Source organism: Diceros bicornis, chromosome 5 (genome assembly GCF_020826845.1).
Source record: "Diceros bicornis minor isolate mBicDic1 chromosome 5, mDicBic1.mat.cur, whole genome shotgun sequence".
NCBI lineage: Eukaryota > Metazoa > Chordata > Mammalia > Perissodactyla > Rhinocerotidae > Diceros > Diceros bicornis.
The window spans coordinates 54,691,856-54,705,428 of NC_080744.1; the positions used below are offsets into that span (position 1 = coordinate 54,691,856).

The 13,573-nt window shown below is 38.6% G+C and overlaps 1 long non-coding RNA gene across 7 annotated transcripts in view; it reads right to left on the bottom strand.

The window, feature by feature from the left end:
- Positions 1-13,573, bottom strand: part of LOC131406136 (uncharacterized) — a 107,787-nt gene that overhangs the window by 17,705 nt on the left and 76,509 nt on the right. For 3 of the 7 annotated variants that reach the window (XR_009220070.1, XR_009220065.1, XR_009220072.1), the window contains one exon: positions 3,266-5,196. The exons of 3 other annotated variants lie outside the window; for them this stretch is intronic. This is a non-coding gene — a long non-coding RNA (uncharacterized LOC131406136). Of the gene's footprint in view, positions 1-3,265; positions 5,197-13,573 lie in introns of those variants that run through there. One more of the 7 variants, XR_009220069.1, reaches the window with a different exon arrangement.

Consider the following 13,573-nt stretch of genomic DNA (forward strand, 5'->3'; position numbering starts at 1 on the left):
TCTAAAGTTTTTCTTTCTCCATTTATTGTTTAGATAGAGATCTCAACAATTTGCACCCTCACCTGAACTCATAAAAGCAGACAAGCACGGATCTTGTGAAAAACCACTGAAAAGACAGAGCAATTCAAGAAAAGGAGACAAATCTTTAATAACCAAATTTTCTCTTATTATTGAAGCAACAGGATAAAAGTGTAGAAGATTTCAAATAAATTTTCTTATCAAGATTCAGGAGGAGTGTGAATCTGTAAAGCTAGAGAAGACAGGAATAGAGCACTGTGAAGAAAATGCAGCCCAAGAAAGATGTTACAGAGATGAAAAAATGTGAATGCTGAATTAAAAACTAAAATGGAGGCAGCAAACTACAGACTGTTGTAGGAAATCAATAGCTATAAGGTTCTCCCCTGACTTAGAGGAGATTTATGAGGAGAGAAGAGATTGACTTTCAAGAGGGTTACCATAAATTCAAAATATGTATGTTAGGAATTCTAGAAAGAGAAGACAGAACAGACAGAAGAGAAGTAACAATCAAAAATATAATAAAAGACAACTTCCACCAGTTGATAAAAGACTTGAATATTCAGAGCAAAAGGGATAATGGAGTGGTTGGCAAATTAGTGAGGAAACTCACACCTAGACATGTTTTGTATTTGCAAAAGAAAAATTCTTATAAGTGTGTACAAGCAAAACAAAAGGTCAGATTTTTTTACTACAACACTAAATTTGAGCAGACAATGAAGCAATAGCTACCAGTTGGTTTCCTTTCAACCAATAGAGTTGAAAGGAAAGGATTATGAATTGAGAATCTTATATCCAGTTTAAAAGCCTCAGAAAGATAAAATCAGAAATGCAACTATTTTGAAGCTACCAATATCTATCTTTCAAAAGTAAAAATATTTTGATTCAAAAAGTGAATCAAGAATTCCAGAGTGAATCAAAAATTGAATAAAGAATTCAAGAATACAAAAGATGCAGTAAAAAAGAAACGGTAGAATAAACAATGCAAATGTTAAAAAAAATTCTTTAAAGGCTTTACAATGTAAAAGGAGTAATAATAAGAATCTGGGTCTAAATCTGATCATACCAAGAAGAGAAGCAAGATGGAGGGAGAGAAAGGAAGTAAAATGATGGTAAATTTCACAAGTTTTATAGGAAGAAATTAATAGATATTTTTGCAATTGACATTGATAAAGAGACAGGATCAAATAATTTTTAGAAAATTTACCAGTGTACTTACAGAAACAAAGATACAGAAAAAAATACCATTATAAAAGGAAAAATAAAGGAAAATTTAAAAACAAAAAAATAAGACAAGATGATAGAAGAAAGCCCCACCATATTAGTTGAGGACCTCCTAGTTATAAAATTTAAACTATATAAAAATATAAAAAATATGAAAATATATATTTATAAAAAATTTATATAGTTATAAAAGTTATAATAATTTTTCTTTAAAAAATTAAGTTTCTTAGTGAGTTAAAACAAGACTTGAAAAATTGGAGAGAAGTACCATGTTGCTGAATGGGAAGACTTCACCTTGTACAAAGGTAAGTTCTTTCCAGATCAATCAATAAAATTATTGCAATTACAGTAAAAATCTTAAGGGTATTTTGGGAGAAGATCTCGACAATCTTATTCTAAGTTTATTTGTAAGTACAAATAAGACCAGCCAAGAATATCTTGACAAATGACAAGAGAGTCTCAGACAAATTAATTGATGTGAAAAGAGTTAAAATTTGATTGATGATTTATTTATGATAATATTAAATATATCACAAATATATGTGGACATTTTAAGATAAGATATATGATGTTCTCATGACCACTGAAGAGACACAAGGGTAAATACATATATTAGGTATTTTCTCATGCCACTTTCTGGCATTCTCAGGTATAACAGATTGTGTCTCAAAATAGATATCAAATAACTACTATTTATATTTGTTTAATATTTTTCTTACATATACATTTAAAAATGTTTTAATAAACATTATCATTATCAATTTTTTTTTCAATTTTAGCAGAATATTTATTATCTTTTCATGTGACATTAATTCTCTGTGGAACGTGGTTTAAGAAACGCTGCTTAAAAATATGGGAAGATCTTACAAATTAACAAGAGAATGATGGATACTTCCAATAGAAAAATGATCAAAGAACACTTAGAGGTAATTAATGAAAAAAAAAACTGGCCAATAAACATATGAAAAAATATTCAACCTTACTACTAAATAAAGACAGACGTTAAATTGAAATATAATTTTCCATTTATTAAATGTACGATTATGTGTTACTCTCCCCACCAGCATAGGTACTGCTCTTACACTGTTGATGAAAATATAAATCAGCACAAACTTTTCAAGTACAATTTAACAGTGCATGTTAAAATCATTAAACAAACAAACAAACAACAACAAAAAAAATCATTAAACATATGCAAATATTTTGGCACAAGAACACTGCATCTGGCAAGTACTTCAAGGTTTATCTATAAGAGTGTTTTGTTCTGTCTTATTTGTAATAAAGAAACATAAAAATTCAAAACTAGGGAATTGGCTAGTTAAATTATGATGCATCCATACAATAGACCACAATGCAGGCTTTAAAATATCATGGAAGGGTACATAATGTCATGGAAAAAATATTCATAAATATTGTAATGAAAAATAAGATTTAAAACAATACAATCCTATTTATTCTTTGAAATTTTAATAACGGCTATTTTAGGTGATTGAACAAAATGACTTCTTCGTGCTGTGCTTATTTCTATGTTTCAAATAGTATTTTTTAAAGCCATGAATAATCATTGTTGAGATTCTGTAAAATAATTTGCAATACGTACAGGAGCATTAAAATATTTCTATTATTTGATCTAGTAGAATCTGGCCTAAAACAAATATGAAATGTAGACAAAACTTACTTGCACAATATTACTTAAAATATTATTTACAGCAGTGAAAAACTGGAAACTCAAATGTTCAACAATATGAGTTTGGTTAAATAAACCATGGTACTGTCATGTTATAAAATATTAGGCAGTTGTTAAAATACGTGGTCAAATAATTTTTTTGCAACACTGGGGAAATACTTATGATACAATGCTAAGAGACAAAAGCTGGCTACTAAATCTATATAACTCATTCTGTAAATGTATTTTCTAGATATAATATATAGAAATGCATTGGAAAACACTGAAAGAGAATGCACTAAAATTTAATAGTGATTATACCTAAGTGATTTTAAGTTTTCTTCACTGTATTTCCCTGAATTTACCCAAAATTTTAAATAATAAGAACATATGAAAATAGTATAGTCAGAAAAAGTGAAAAGATGGTTATGAAGACTGTGCAGAAAAATGAAGGTTATGCAAAGTGAATGGAAAAAGTAGAAGATGAAATTAGAGGTACACTCCGTGTTACGGACTGAATGTCTGTAAAGCCCTAACCCCAGTGTGGCAGTACTTGGAGATGGGGACTCTAGGGAAGTAATTAAGATTATACAAGGTCATAAGGGTGGGGCCCTGATCTGACCAGTTTAATGTCCTTATAAGAAAATACCCCAGAGATCTCCTTCTCTCTCTCTTTTCCTGAGCAGGCACTGCGGAAAGGCCATGTGAGCACATGACATGAAGGCGGCCGCCTGCAAGCCAGGAAAAGTCTCACCAGAAACCGAATCGACCAGAATCTTGATCTTAGACTTCTAGCCTCCAGAACTGTGAGAAGTAAATGTCTGTTTTTTAAGCCACCCAGTCAATGGTATTTTGCTATGGCAGCCCAAACACTAATACACTAGGTAAAAAAAAAAATGAGTCTTTTTAAAATGGAAGGAAACACTCTAAAGAGTAATGTCTGCTGAGTTTATTCTTCCCTGTCCTATTTCTAAACACAACAGGAGGATAGTGGGTTAACAGGTGATAAGCTGTAGGTCACGGGAACAAGTTCTAATGCTTTTGGTGGAGCACAAGCCAAAACAGGCCACCAGGGTGTGGCTGCCCTGCTCCTGGAGTATCGTGTTCAGTGCTGGTGCCTGATTTTGAAAGGAGGCCATTGACCTGGAAACACATTCGGAGGAGATTAACTAGGTCTGTGAAGGCTCTTCCAGAAAAAATGTCTGGGCTGGTGGGGTGGAGAAGGTCTTCAAGTAGTAACACCCAACATCTTTTGCACTCTCTTCCACCCTAAAGACTCTTTTGGAAACTCTCTTCAAATAGGCATTTTAGTGATTTAGTGATTAGATAGGCATTTTAGTGATTATAGATCAGACTTCAATTTTTTCTATCCTGCTCCATTCTAAGTTAAAGAAAGAATAGAGGGTTTCATTTTCCATTTTTTAAAAAGAAGGTAATAAAGGAGCAATGGTGTTACACATAATCTTATTATCTGGCAGAACACGAAAGTCATTGCAGATTCAGAGGCTCCAGTGAGCAAGCAAGCAAGAGGGCACATCGGGAGGAAAGATGGCAGACGTTTGCATGCTATAGAGTAAGCTGCATAGCATGGTATCAATATTAAATGTGTTCTTCCTCAAAATCTCCAGACTTTTTTGTTAAGGGGATAAAATCCAAATTACAATGTAATCGGTGCTTTTGCAAATTAGCCACAAACCATCTAGTTTCTCACCAATTACTTGATATTTTTATCTACCTCTAAATGATACTGACCTAAAAAAAAAATCTGATCAAAGGCTGTGGAAATTCTAACCCCTCCAGCAAGTATTAAATTGGTCCACTCTGTGTCCTGTGCTGACAAATCGTTGTACTCTAGAGCCTGACGACCCACAAGTGACTCAATTAGATGCACGATGTAGCAGCAGTGTTTTAAAGTTGTCTACACTTGACTTCATTCCTTTAAAACAACAACCAACCCTCCCAGCCCCTTAAAATCTCCCCAAACCTAATAAATCGAAATGTCTTTCCTTCTATACTCCAGAGCAGACGCGAGGGTGACCATACCTCCTGGGTAGTCACATAAAACGAGGATAAGCACCTTTGTGGAATCAATCTCTTTCTAATAACCAGCTTCTCCTCACATCAGGCTTCTCCCTATGTTGTGATGATCTTTGAATTTACTTAGAATCATCCTTCTTACCTGTCCAACCCCTTCTTCCAACTTAGCCTGTGATGGGCCCTGGTTCTCCAGAACCTTGTCAATTGAGTTAAAAGGGCTTGATAGTGAGTGGCTTGATATTGGATGCCAAACCCTGCCAAAAGAGAAGCAATTGGAACCCCTGATGTCTCTTAGGCCATGGAATTGACTGCTTGAGGGAACAATGGAAAGGTAATGTTCTGGCGATGGAATTTTGTATTTAGGAATCTTTATTCCTGTCTTGCAAGTTACCTGTTTGCTATGTCTAATTGTTACCTTTCACAAAAGATTGTGAATCTCCTAATATTAAAGATTATTTCATGCATTCCTGTTGTACATACTGTAGTAATACTATATATGTATATACACATACACACACTGGGACATGACATAAATGCCCATGTAAATTGTTAGGTTGAAAAGAATTTTCTGTCTGATTCAGTAGAATATGTTACATTACTATTTTTGTCCAGTGAATTCAATGAAGAAACAGAGGGAACTAGTTGTTTCGGAACAATGCAGATTCTTTCCTTGTTTGCCTACTGCATGTTTCTTATTAGAGCAGTGTGCTTATGTGTGTGTGTGCACGGGCACACGGGTGTGCCTGCACATACAAGCTAAACTTTCAGAGAGCTGAAAGGGCAACAGAACCAGCCTGACGTCTAGTCTCTCTGACAGCTCATATCTGAAAGTCAGCTGCAACTTCCCTAAATAACAGAGTTTTGACTGTTCATGGCTTCAACAACCATTAAGAGAGGCTGTTTTGCTTGAACAAAAATTAAACCATTTGCCTAATATTTACAGAGTTCCTTCCTTGTGCAGGGTGAGACCTAGTTCCCTGTCCCTGAAACAGTTGTTAGTGCTTCTAACAGCTTCCACCCACCCAACAGGATCTATCAAAAGCCCTCAACGCCCACCTTCCAGCACCATGAGAATCTCTCCTGGGGGAAGCTGAACTGCTCTTTTGTCTCTCTGGGGTGGTTCTGAGTCCCTCTCCTTGCTGCCTTTCCATCTACCTCCTTTGGACTCATTCTTCATTTGCACCGTCCACATTTGGTACATGACCAACACTTACGTTTGGATGTTGTCTCCCAGAAGGACACTCTTTGCTCACTACCAGCTCAGGGTCTCAGAACCCACAACCAAATCAGAGCCCCAAGCTTCCCACTTGCTCGGCGGGGACGATCACCATCCGAATGTGTTGTAGACTTGACTGTGTCACACACCCAAAAATGTGAAGATGGGCTTCCTACACCAGAGAGACCTAATCGTGCAAATGAAAGATCTATTACATCCCAAAAGCATAACCTTTTTCATTCTTTGAGGCTTGTAAGGAACTGGGGACAACACAGTGCCCAGGATACTCAACAAACAGGAGGGAGTCTTATTGTAGACCCAGGAGGAAATATAAGGACAGGCTGCAAGTGAAAAAGAAGGGAAAGTTTTGTTCTCTATCCTGTTTGACCAGTAATCCCTTCAGTGATGTCTTCCATTTGGAGAATGTACAGAAAAAGCCACTGGAAGGAAAAAAGAAACAAAGCCATTTCTTCAGCATTTCTGGCAATCAGGAAAGTCAATGCTTGATTCTCAAGCTTGCGTGTCCCTAGCACTTGTAAACCCTCCTCCACCCTCACCTTCAGAGGTTCCTTCTCTCCTGCTGCTTCCTTTGCCTTGCCTGCTGCAGAGGCTTGACAAGTAAAAGGCCCACATGGCCCCTACCTCTTAGGGCAAATATCTGACAAATCACTGGAGATGGAATTGAGGATCAATAGGTTGTTGTGAGGGTTAAAGGAAACAGTTAAAACACCTAGCACAGGGGCTGGCCCCGTGGCATAGTGGTTAAGTTCGTGTATTCTGCTTTGGCGGCCCAGGGTTCTCAGGTTCGGATCCCGGGCACAGACCTATACACCGCTCATCAAGCCATGCTGCGGTGGCATCCCATATACAAAACAGAGGAAGATTGGCATGGATGTTAGCTCAAGGACAATCTTCCTCAAGCAAAAAGAGCAAAAGAGGAAGATTAGCAACAGATGTTAGCTCAGGGCCAATCTTCCTCACCAAAAAAACAAAACACCTAGCACACTACGTGGCACACAGTAAGGACTCAATAAATGTTATTTGCTTATTTGCTTGTTTGTATATGTCTTTACCGTGCTTCCAGAGAGGATTTAAGGCAGCTTACGAAAATAATCAAGAAGAGTCTAACTATAATATAATCTATGATTCTGAGCCCTAGAGTAAAAATATGGAGAACATTCTCCCTAATTATTTCCCATATCTTACCATTCAGCACCACCAAGTTCTGCATAAATATGTCTTGCAAGGCATTTTCTATTTAAGTTAATATATCAGTCTCTAAATATCTGGCCCTCAGAGAAGCGATCTGTACACTGCATAACCTCTCCATTGAGTCTGCCACCATTCCTGGGGTTCAGGTCCTTAGAGACAATTAACAACACCTTGGGGCAGGCAGAATCAATAAAAGTTAAAGATCATCAAAACGATACCTGTGTCTAGTCAGACAGCACGTAAGTATTGAGACAAAGCAAGCTGCTTGACAGAGAACCAAATCAGGAGTACGAAGTAGAATTTCCATTGCATCTGAGCCAGGGAACTTAATAGTGGTCCCCTGAGATGGAAGGAGATGAGGCCATCAGCCTATCCTTAACATAGCCAGTCTATTCTCCAATGCAGCCATAGATAAAGGGTCCCAAATCATGACTATGGGTGGGGGGGTCCCGGTGCCTTTAGTCCCCACAAATATCCTCATTCTAGAAGAGGAATCTTTGACATAGAACAGCAGACATGGCATTTTTCTATTTCTCCACTCAGCAGTTGAGACCAGGTTCCAACTTTTATTTTTTTTATGGGTTTTTTTTTTTTTTTTTGCTGAGGAAGATTAGACCTGAGCTAACATCTGTGCCAATCTTCTTCTATTTCATATCTGGGATGCTGCCACAGTGTCACTTGACTAGTGGTGTAGGTCTAGGCCCAGGATCCGAACCCACGAACCTGGGCCGCCAAAGTAGAATGTGCTGAACTTAACCACTATGGTACAGGACCGGCCCCTGAGATCAGGATCCAACTTTTAATGAAACTTTATTTGAAGGTTCAATGATACTAGAAGAAGCATTTTACACAGAAAATCACTTACAATTACTATACAGGCTCAAACCTACCTTAGAGTGTCATGTGGGGCTAATTCCCAGCCTCACTCCCAGCCTGCACGTAGCTGGTAGAAGTTCACCCGCTAATAGGGCTTCTTTCAGGTTTCTTGAGCCCTTGGATCTGTTCCAAACTCCTCCCCAGCCTCAGAAAGAGGAGGATGCTTTGCCCCATTGCTCATTCCCTGCTCCAGGGTTAACCACTTCCCAGGATTATTATAGCTTGGAGCACCTTCCCGGGAGACTTCATGCCCAACCATATGACTTTGATTTCTTTAATCAGTCTAACACCATCACAACTTAGCTGGTCATTTCCCACAGTTGGGGTAATTTAGTCCTATCCATGGTCATCCTGTTACATTAGATCAACTCTTTCTTCTTGACCTTGGAAAAGTTCTTGTTTAACATTTCATAATCACTTACGTTTAACAGTAAACAGAGCTTTTATAAGCATTCTATCATGTAATCCTTTACAACAATACTCTGAGGCAGGCATTGTTGTCCTCATTTACAGGTGAGAAAACTGAGGCTTAGAGAATTTAGGTGGCTTGTCCTGCTTGAATGGATCAGGTGGGATTTCCACTTCATCACGGTTGGCTACCTAGTGCCTTATAAGGAGATGCCAGCCAACATCCTTCTTTTATTTTGTCATGATAAAAATACCATATATTTGTTAGCATAAATTACTGAAGCATATTGAGTAGAAAGTGAAATTCGTCCTCCATCTTCTCACCCCTCTCCACTTCCTAGCTCCTTTCTCCTCTCCAGAGGTCAGCCCTGTTACCAGTTGGGGATGTGTCCATTCTGATCTTTTTCTATCCATTTAAAATCATAGAATACACATATACTGTTTAAAAATATGTAAATAGGATCATATTATATAAATAAATATTTCCACCACTTGCTTTTTTCATTTAAAAAGATATCATGGTGAGCCAGCCCTGATGACCCAGCAGTTAAAGTTTGGCATGCTCTGCTTTGGCAGCCCCAGTTTAGTTCCCAGGTGTGGAAGCATGCTACTCATCTGTCAGTAGCCATGCTGTGGCAGTGGCTCACATGGAAGAACTAGAAGGACTTACAACTATGATATACAACCATGTACGAGGGCTTTAGGGAGGAAAAAAAAATGTATGTATACATATCTCATAGAAATCTTTCCTTGACATTATGGTTGGATCTACTTTTAAAAAAAGAGATAAATTCCACGGTGTAGCTATACCATGATTTATTTCACCATTTTCCTACTTGTGAACATTAGGTGGTTTCCAATATTTTGCTATACATAAAATGCTACAATAAATAGCCCTGAATCCATATCATTGTGCATAGGTATACGTGGAATGGCTTGGTCAAAGGGGATGCACATTTTATTAATATTTTCATAGATATTACCAAACTGCCTTCCAATATATACTCTACAAGTTGTATATGAGATTACTTATTCCCTGAATCCTTGCCACACAGAAATATCATCAATCCTTAAACACTTTGTCATTCTTATAGGCAAAAAAAGCTAACTTACTATGCTAATGCCGTCTTTTCGTCCCAGGTTGTTAGACATTTGCCTGACCAGAGTATGCTTCTAGAAGTAACAACATGATAAGAACAAGGACTGCAGTTGTGGTTCCAGATTTCTATCTAGGAAAATCCTGCAGCTAGTGGGGTGGTGGCTAGGAGACTGCGCCGGAGCAGTGTTTGCCAAGGAAGTCAGTTTCTTCTTTACACTGTATGTTATGTGAGTTGGCTTTTGGGACATTGATGAAGGTTAAGGAAGGGTCAAAGCCTCTCCCAGTTCCTTCCTTCCTCCCAGTTTTTGCAGACATGGAAGTTTTGGGAAGGAGTCTACCACCACCCAGTCAGTCTGAAACAGAGACAGTCTTGGTGATGAGAAGAATGTTGCTTTCACATACACCTCCGTTTATACCACAGCAGCTCCCATTTCTCGGGCTAAGAAGATTTAAGACCGAAAGACAAATAAAAAACTCAAGCACCATCTTTTTCATTTTACTTCCTGGCCTGGCTGTCTGGACGTGGCTGACGCTAGAGTAGTTCATATTAATTAACTAAGTTTCTATAGGGGATACAATTTTGCATTAATAGAAAAAACTGTGGAATAAGTTATCCCAGTACAGGCTGGTGAACATTACAGTTTCTGAAAGGTACTTTGGAGTTTGATGTGGCATTAGCTATATTTAGTTCTGAGCAGGAATAACCACTGGAGTTTGAGAAATTACCATTGAACCAGATGTTTTGGGGAGAATCAGAAAGAGGACAGCTGGAGTTTTCCTTACTGTGAAATCAAAACACCTCCCAAGTACTACTACTTTTAATCCTGAATATAAACTTCATTCTAATTACCCTACTAGCGATAGCTGAACAGTGTGAGATCCACTGTGAAATGAATATTACTAGTGTAAAAAAAAAAAAAAAACACCCCAGCATATCCATCTTCCAAAAATTTAGTATCTTAATGTGACCCATGACTTAGTCACCTTTTGTTCTGCTTTCTGTTTGATTATAATTTTATCTATTCATCATGTTAATCCAATAGACTCTGCCTTAATCAAATGTGAGTCAATTACCCAGTTCTTCAAATTATATTTTTTAATGAAAGACATTTTTTAAAATTGAATGCGAATTAGGGCCAAGTCAAACTGGTTCATAAAGTTTGGGTTATCACAGAACAGTATGAGTCCTTGACTATACCTGTATTTCCAGCTCCTGATGAGAGCGTGCTGTGTGGTTTTAGACACAGCCATTAACCTCTCTGTAATTCCCGGTTTTCCACCTGTGAAATGAGGATAATGATGCTTCGGGCTTGGGAAATGATTTTACGACTCAGTTGAAAAATGCAGCTAGAATGCCAATTTTTTTTTAAAAGGCTTATGTAATTTTGCTCTTAATTTCTTACCTTAAGTGGCTTTGTTTTTCCTTAGTGTCAAACTGCTTTTCCACATCGTTAGAGAACTACACATAAATCCACTGAGAGGGAAGTCAGATTGGGAAGGGTCTCTCTGGAACAGAGATGCTTTACCATGGACGTCTATGGACAGAGTGACAAGGAGGTTCTATCTACAGGCCTCCTGAAATTAAGTCCAAGTGGCCTGCTAGGGCTCTGTGCTGGGAAAGGTTGCAATGCTGCTTCCTAGTTCAGCAGAATCGAGCCCCACGCTCCGTTAAGGAGGCCTGTTACAGACACAGGAATGGGGCGTGGTGGCAGAAGTGTAGAGAGAACTAGCTGATAGTTTAAGGGGCTCCGTGGATGGGCCTCTGGGGGTCCTTGTGCTCCACTGATAGTATGTAAAAAGGAGCATATGCATGTGCACATTTCTCTAGAATGGAAGTCTGTAGTCATTATTAATTTTCAGTAAGACTCTAAATGGAGACTACAAACCACTGCTTTAGGATCAAATGGACTATGAGGTCAGGGGCCCAAACCTTGGGCTGGGACTGATGCCAGAGGATCATCTCCACCTGTTTAATGGGAAAGGAAAGAGACTCATCAGTAGACAAGTGTTTCTGCTTCTGTTCTGCGAACCTGGCTGCCATTACACCGTCTGAAATTGGGGATCTGGACTCCTCGGTAAGAGGGCTCTTTCCTAGTTGTTGAAGTTTAGGGAGGTAATGATAGTTATTTCATTTCCTTTCTTTTCTGCTCCAAGTGCCCCACTCCTCTGGTATTTAGCTCTGTTGTTGAGTTGAAATCACGTTGGTGTATTACAGGTTGATCCAGCTGAGTGCATTCTGTAGAGAAATGACAAGTGGCCTGGTGGTGGTAAAAAGCTCTCCTAATGGCAGGTGGCAGTATGGAGCGTGAGCGCTTCTTGATGGGCAGCTAGGGACCCGCTGTCAATTTCCAGGTTCTGTGTCACCATGGTTCCAAGGAAAAGCATATGTATTAATTATCACTAAGGAGGGGCTACCTGGGCAGAGAGCTTCTGTTCCATAAAGTGGCCTGGCAGCTGGCTGGGCAAACTGAGATGTTCTGACCATTCTGCCAATAAGCCCTTGTGGCCATTCCATTTGAATTGAACCTCACATTTCCAAGGGGCTCGAGGCCACTTGGAGCCAACACTCTACAGAAGTAACTATTTCTGAGTTGTAATGCTACTGTTAAATGTTCGAGGGCAGAACTTTTAATTTGTGTGTGATTAGAATGAAAACGTTTTGCATTCCAACCTGTGTGATCATTTGAGAATCTCTTTCTGTGTTTCAATCAGGCCCAGGTGTTGATGGCTGCAACAGGGATGCAGGGGTACTCACATCCGGTGGGCAACATGAAACTCAACCAACCATCTAGTGTTCTCTAGTCCTGTAGTAATCTTCTTGTTGACTCTGAATGCCTGAATTCTAGGTCCTGGCTCTCCTCCCACTCTAGCCCCCCGCAAGGATGCCAAAGAACATCCTGTGAGATAGAAAAAGAAAGGCCTTACCATGCTCTACTTAGATAAATAAAACTTTCTCCTCCAAAATTTATAACTCTTTTAGATAGATTTTTAGCGGTGGAATTATTAGGTCAAATAAAGTGAATATTTTGAGGCATCTGACTGCCATATTGGTTCCAAGTGTCAGTTTAGGAACTTATTTCTAGTTGTATTTCCTCCTTTGAGAATTATCTTTTAGGTACTTTACCCATTTACCTTTATTGGTTTTAGTTTTTTTCTCATCAATTTGTGTGAACTCTTTACATACTAAATATTTATACTTTACATACTAAATATCACTGCATTATTTGCTGCAGATATTTTCCTAAGGCTATCGGGAATCTTTTTTTTAAATTTTTTTAATTTTTATTTTTCCCCCAAAGCCCCAGTAGATAGTTGTATGTCATAGCTGCACATCCTTCTAGTTGCTGTATATGGGACGTGGCCTCAGCATGGCCGGAAAAGCAGTGCGTCGGTGTGCGCCCGGGATCTGAACCCGGGCCGCCAGCAGCAGAGCGCGCGCACTTAACCGCTAAGCCACGGGGCCGGCCCTACTGGGAATCTTCTTGGTGTACAGAAATATTTGCTTTTATGAAATCAAATCTGTCCTTTCTTTTGCCACATCCTTGGACATTTTATTCCAATAAAGATTTATTAAGTGTGTATATGTGCCAGGCGTTGTGGTGGGTTTAAACACCAATAACATCTGGCCTCCAAGAGCTTGCAATCTATATGAGGATATGACAGCACAGGAAATTTCAATATAGTGGATCGAGGGGACTTCCACTTCTGGAATTACAGCCAACTAGGTACTCAAAGGAACCTGTTGACTGCAGAACAGTGCAAGGGTTCCAGAATTAAACCCTAGAAAGGACACACTCTCGGAGATATTGCTAGTTTTATA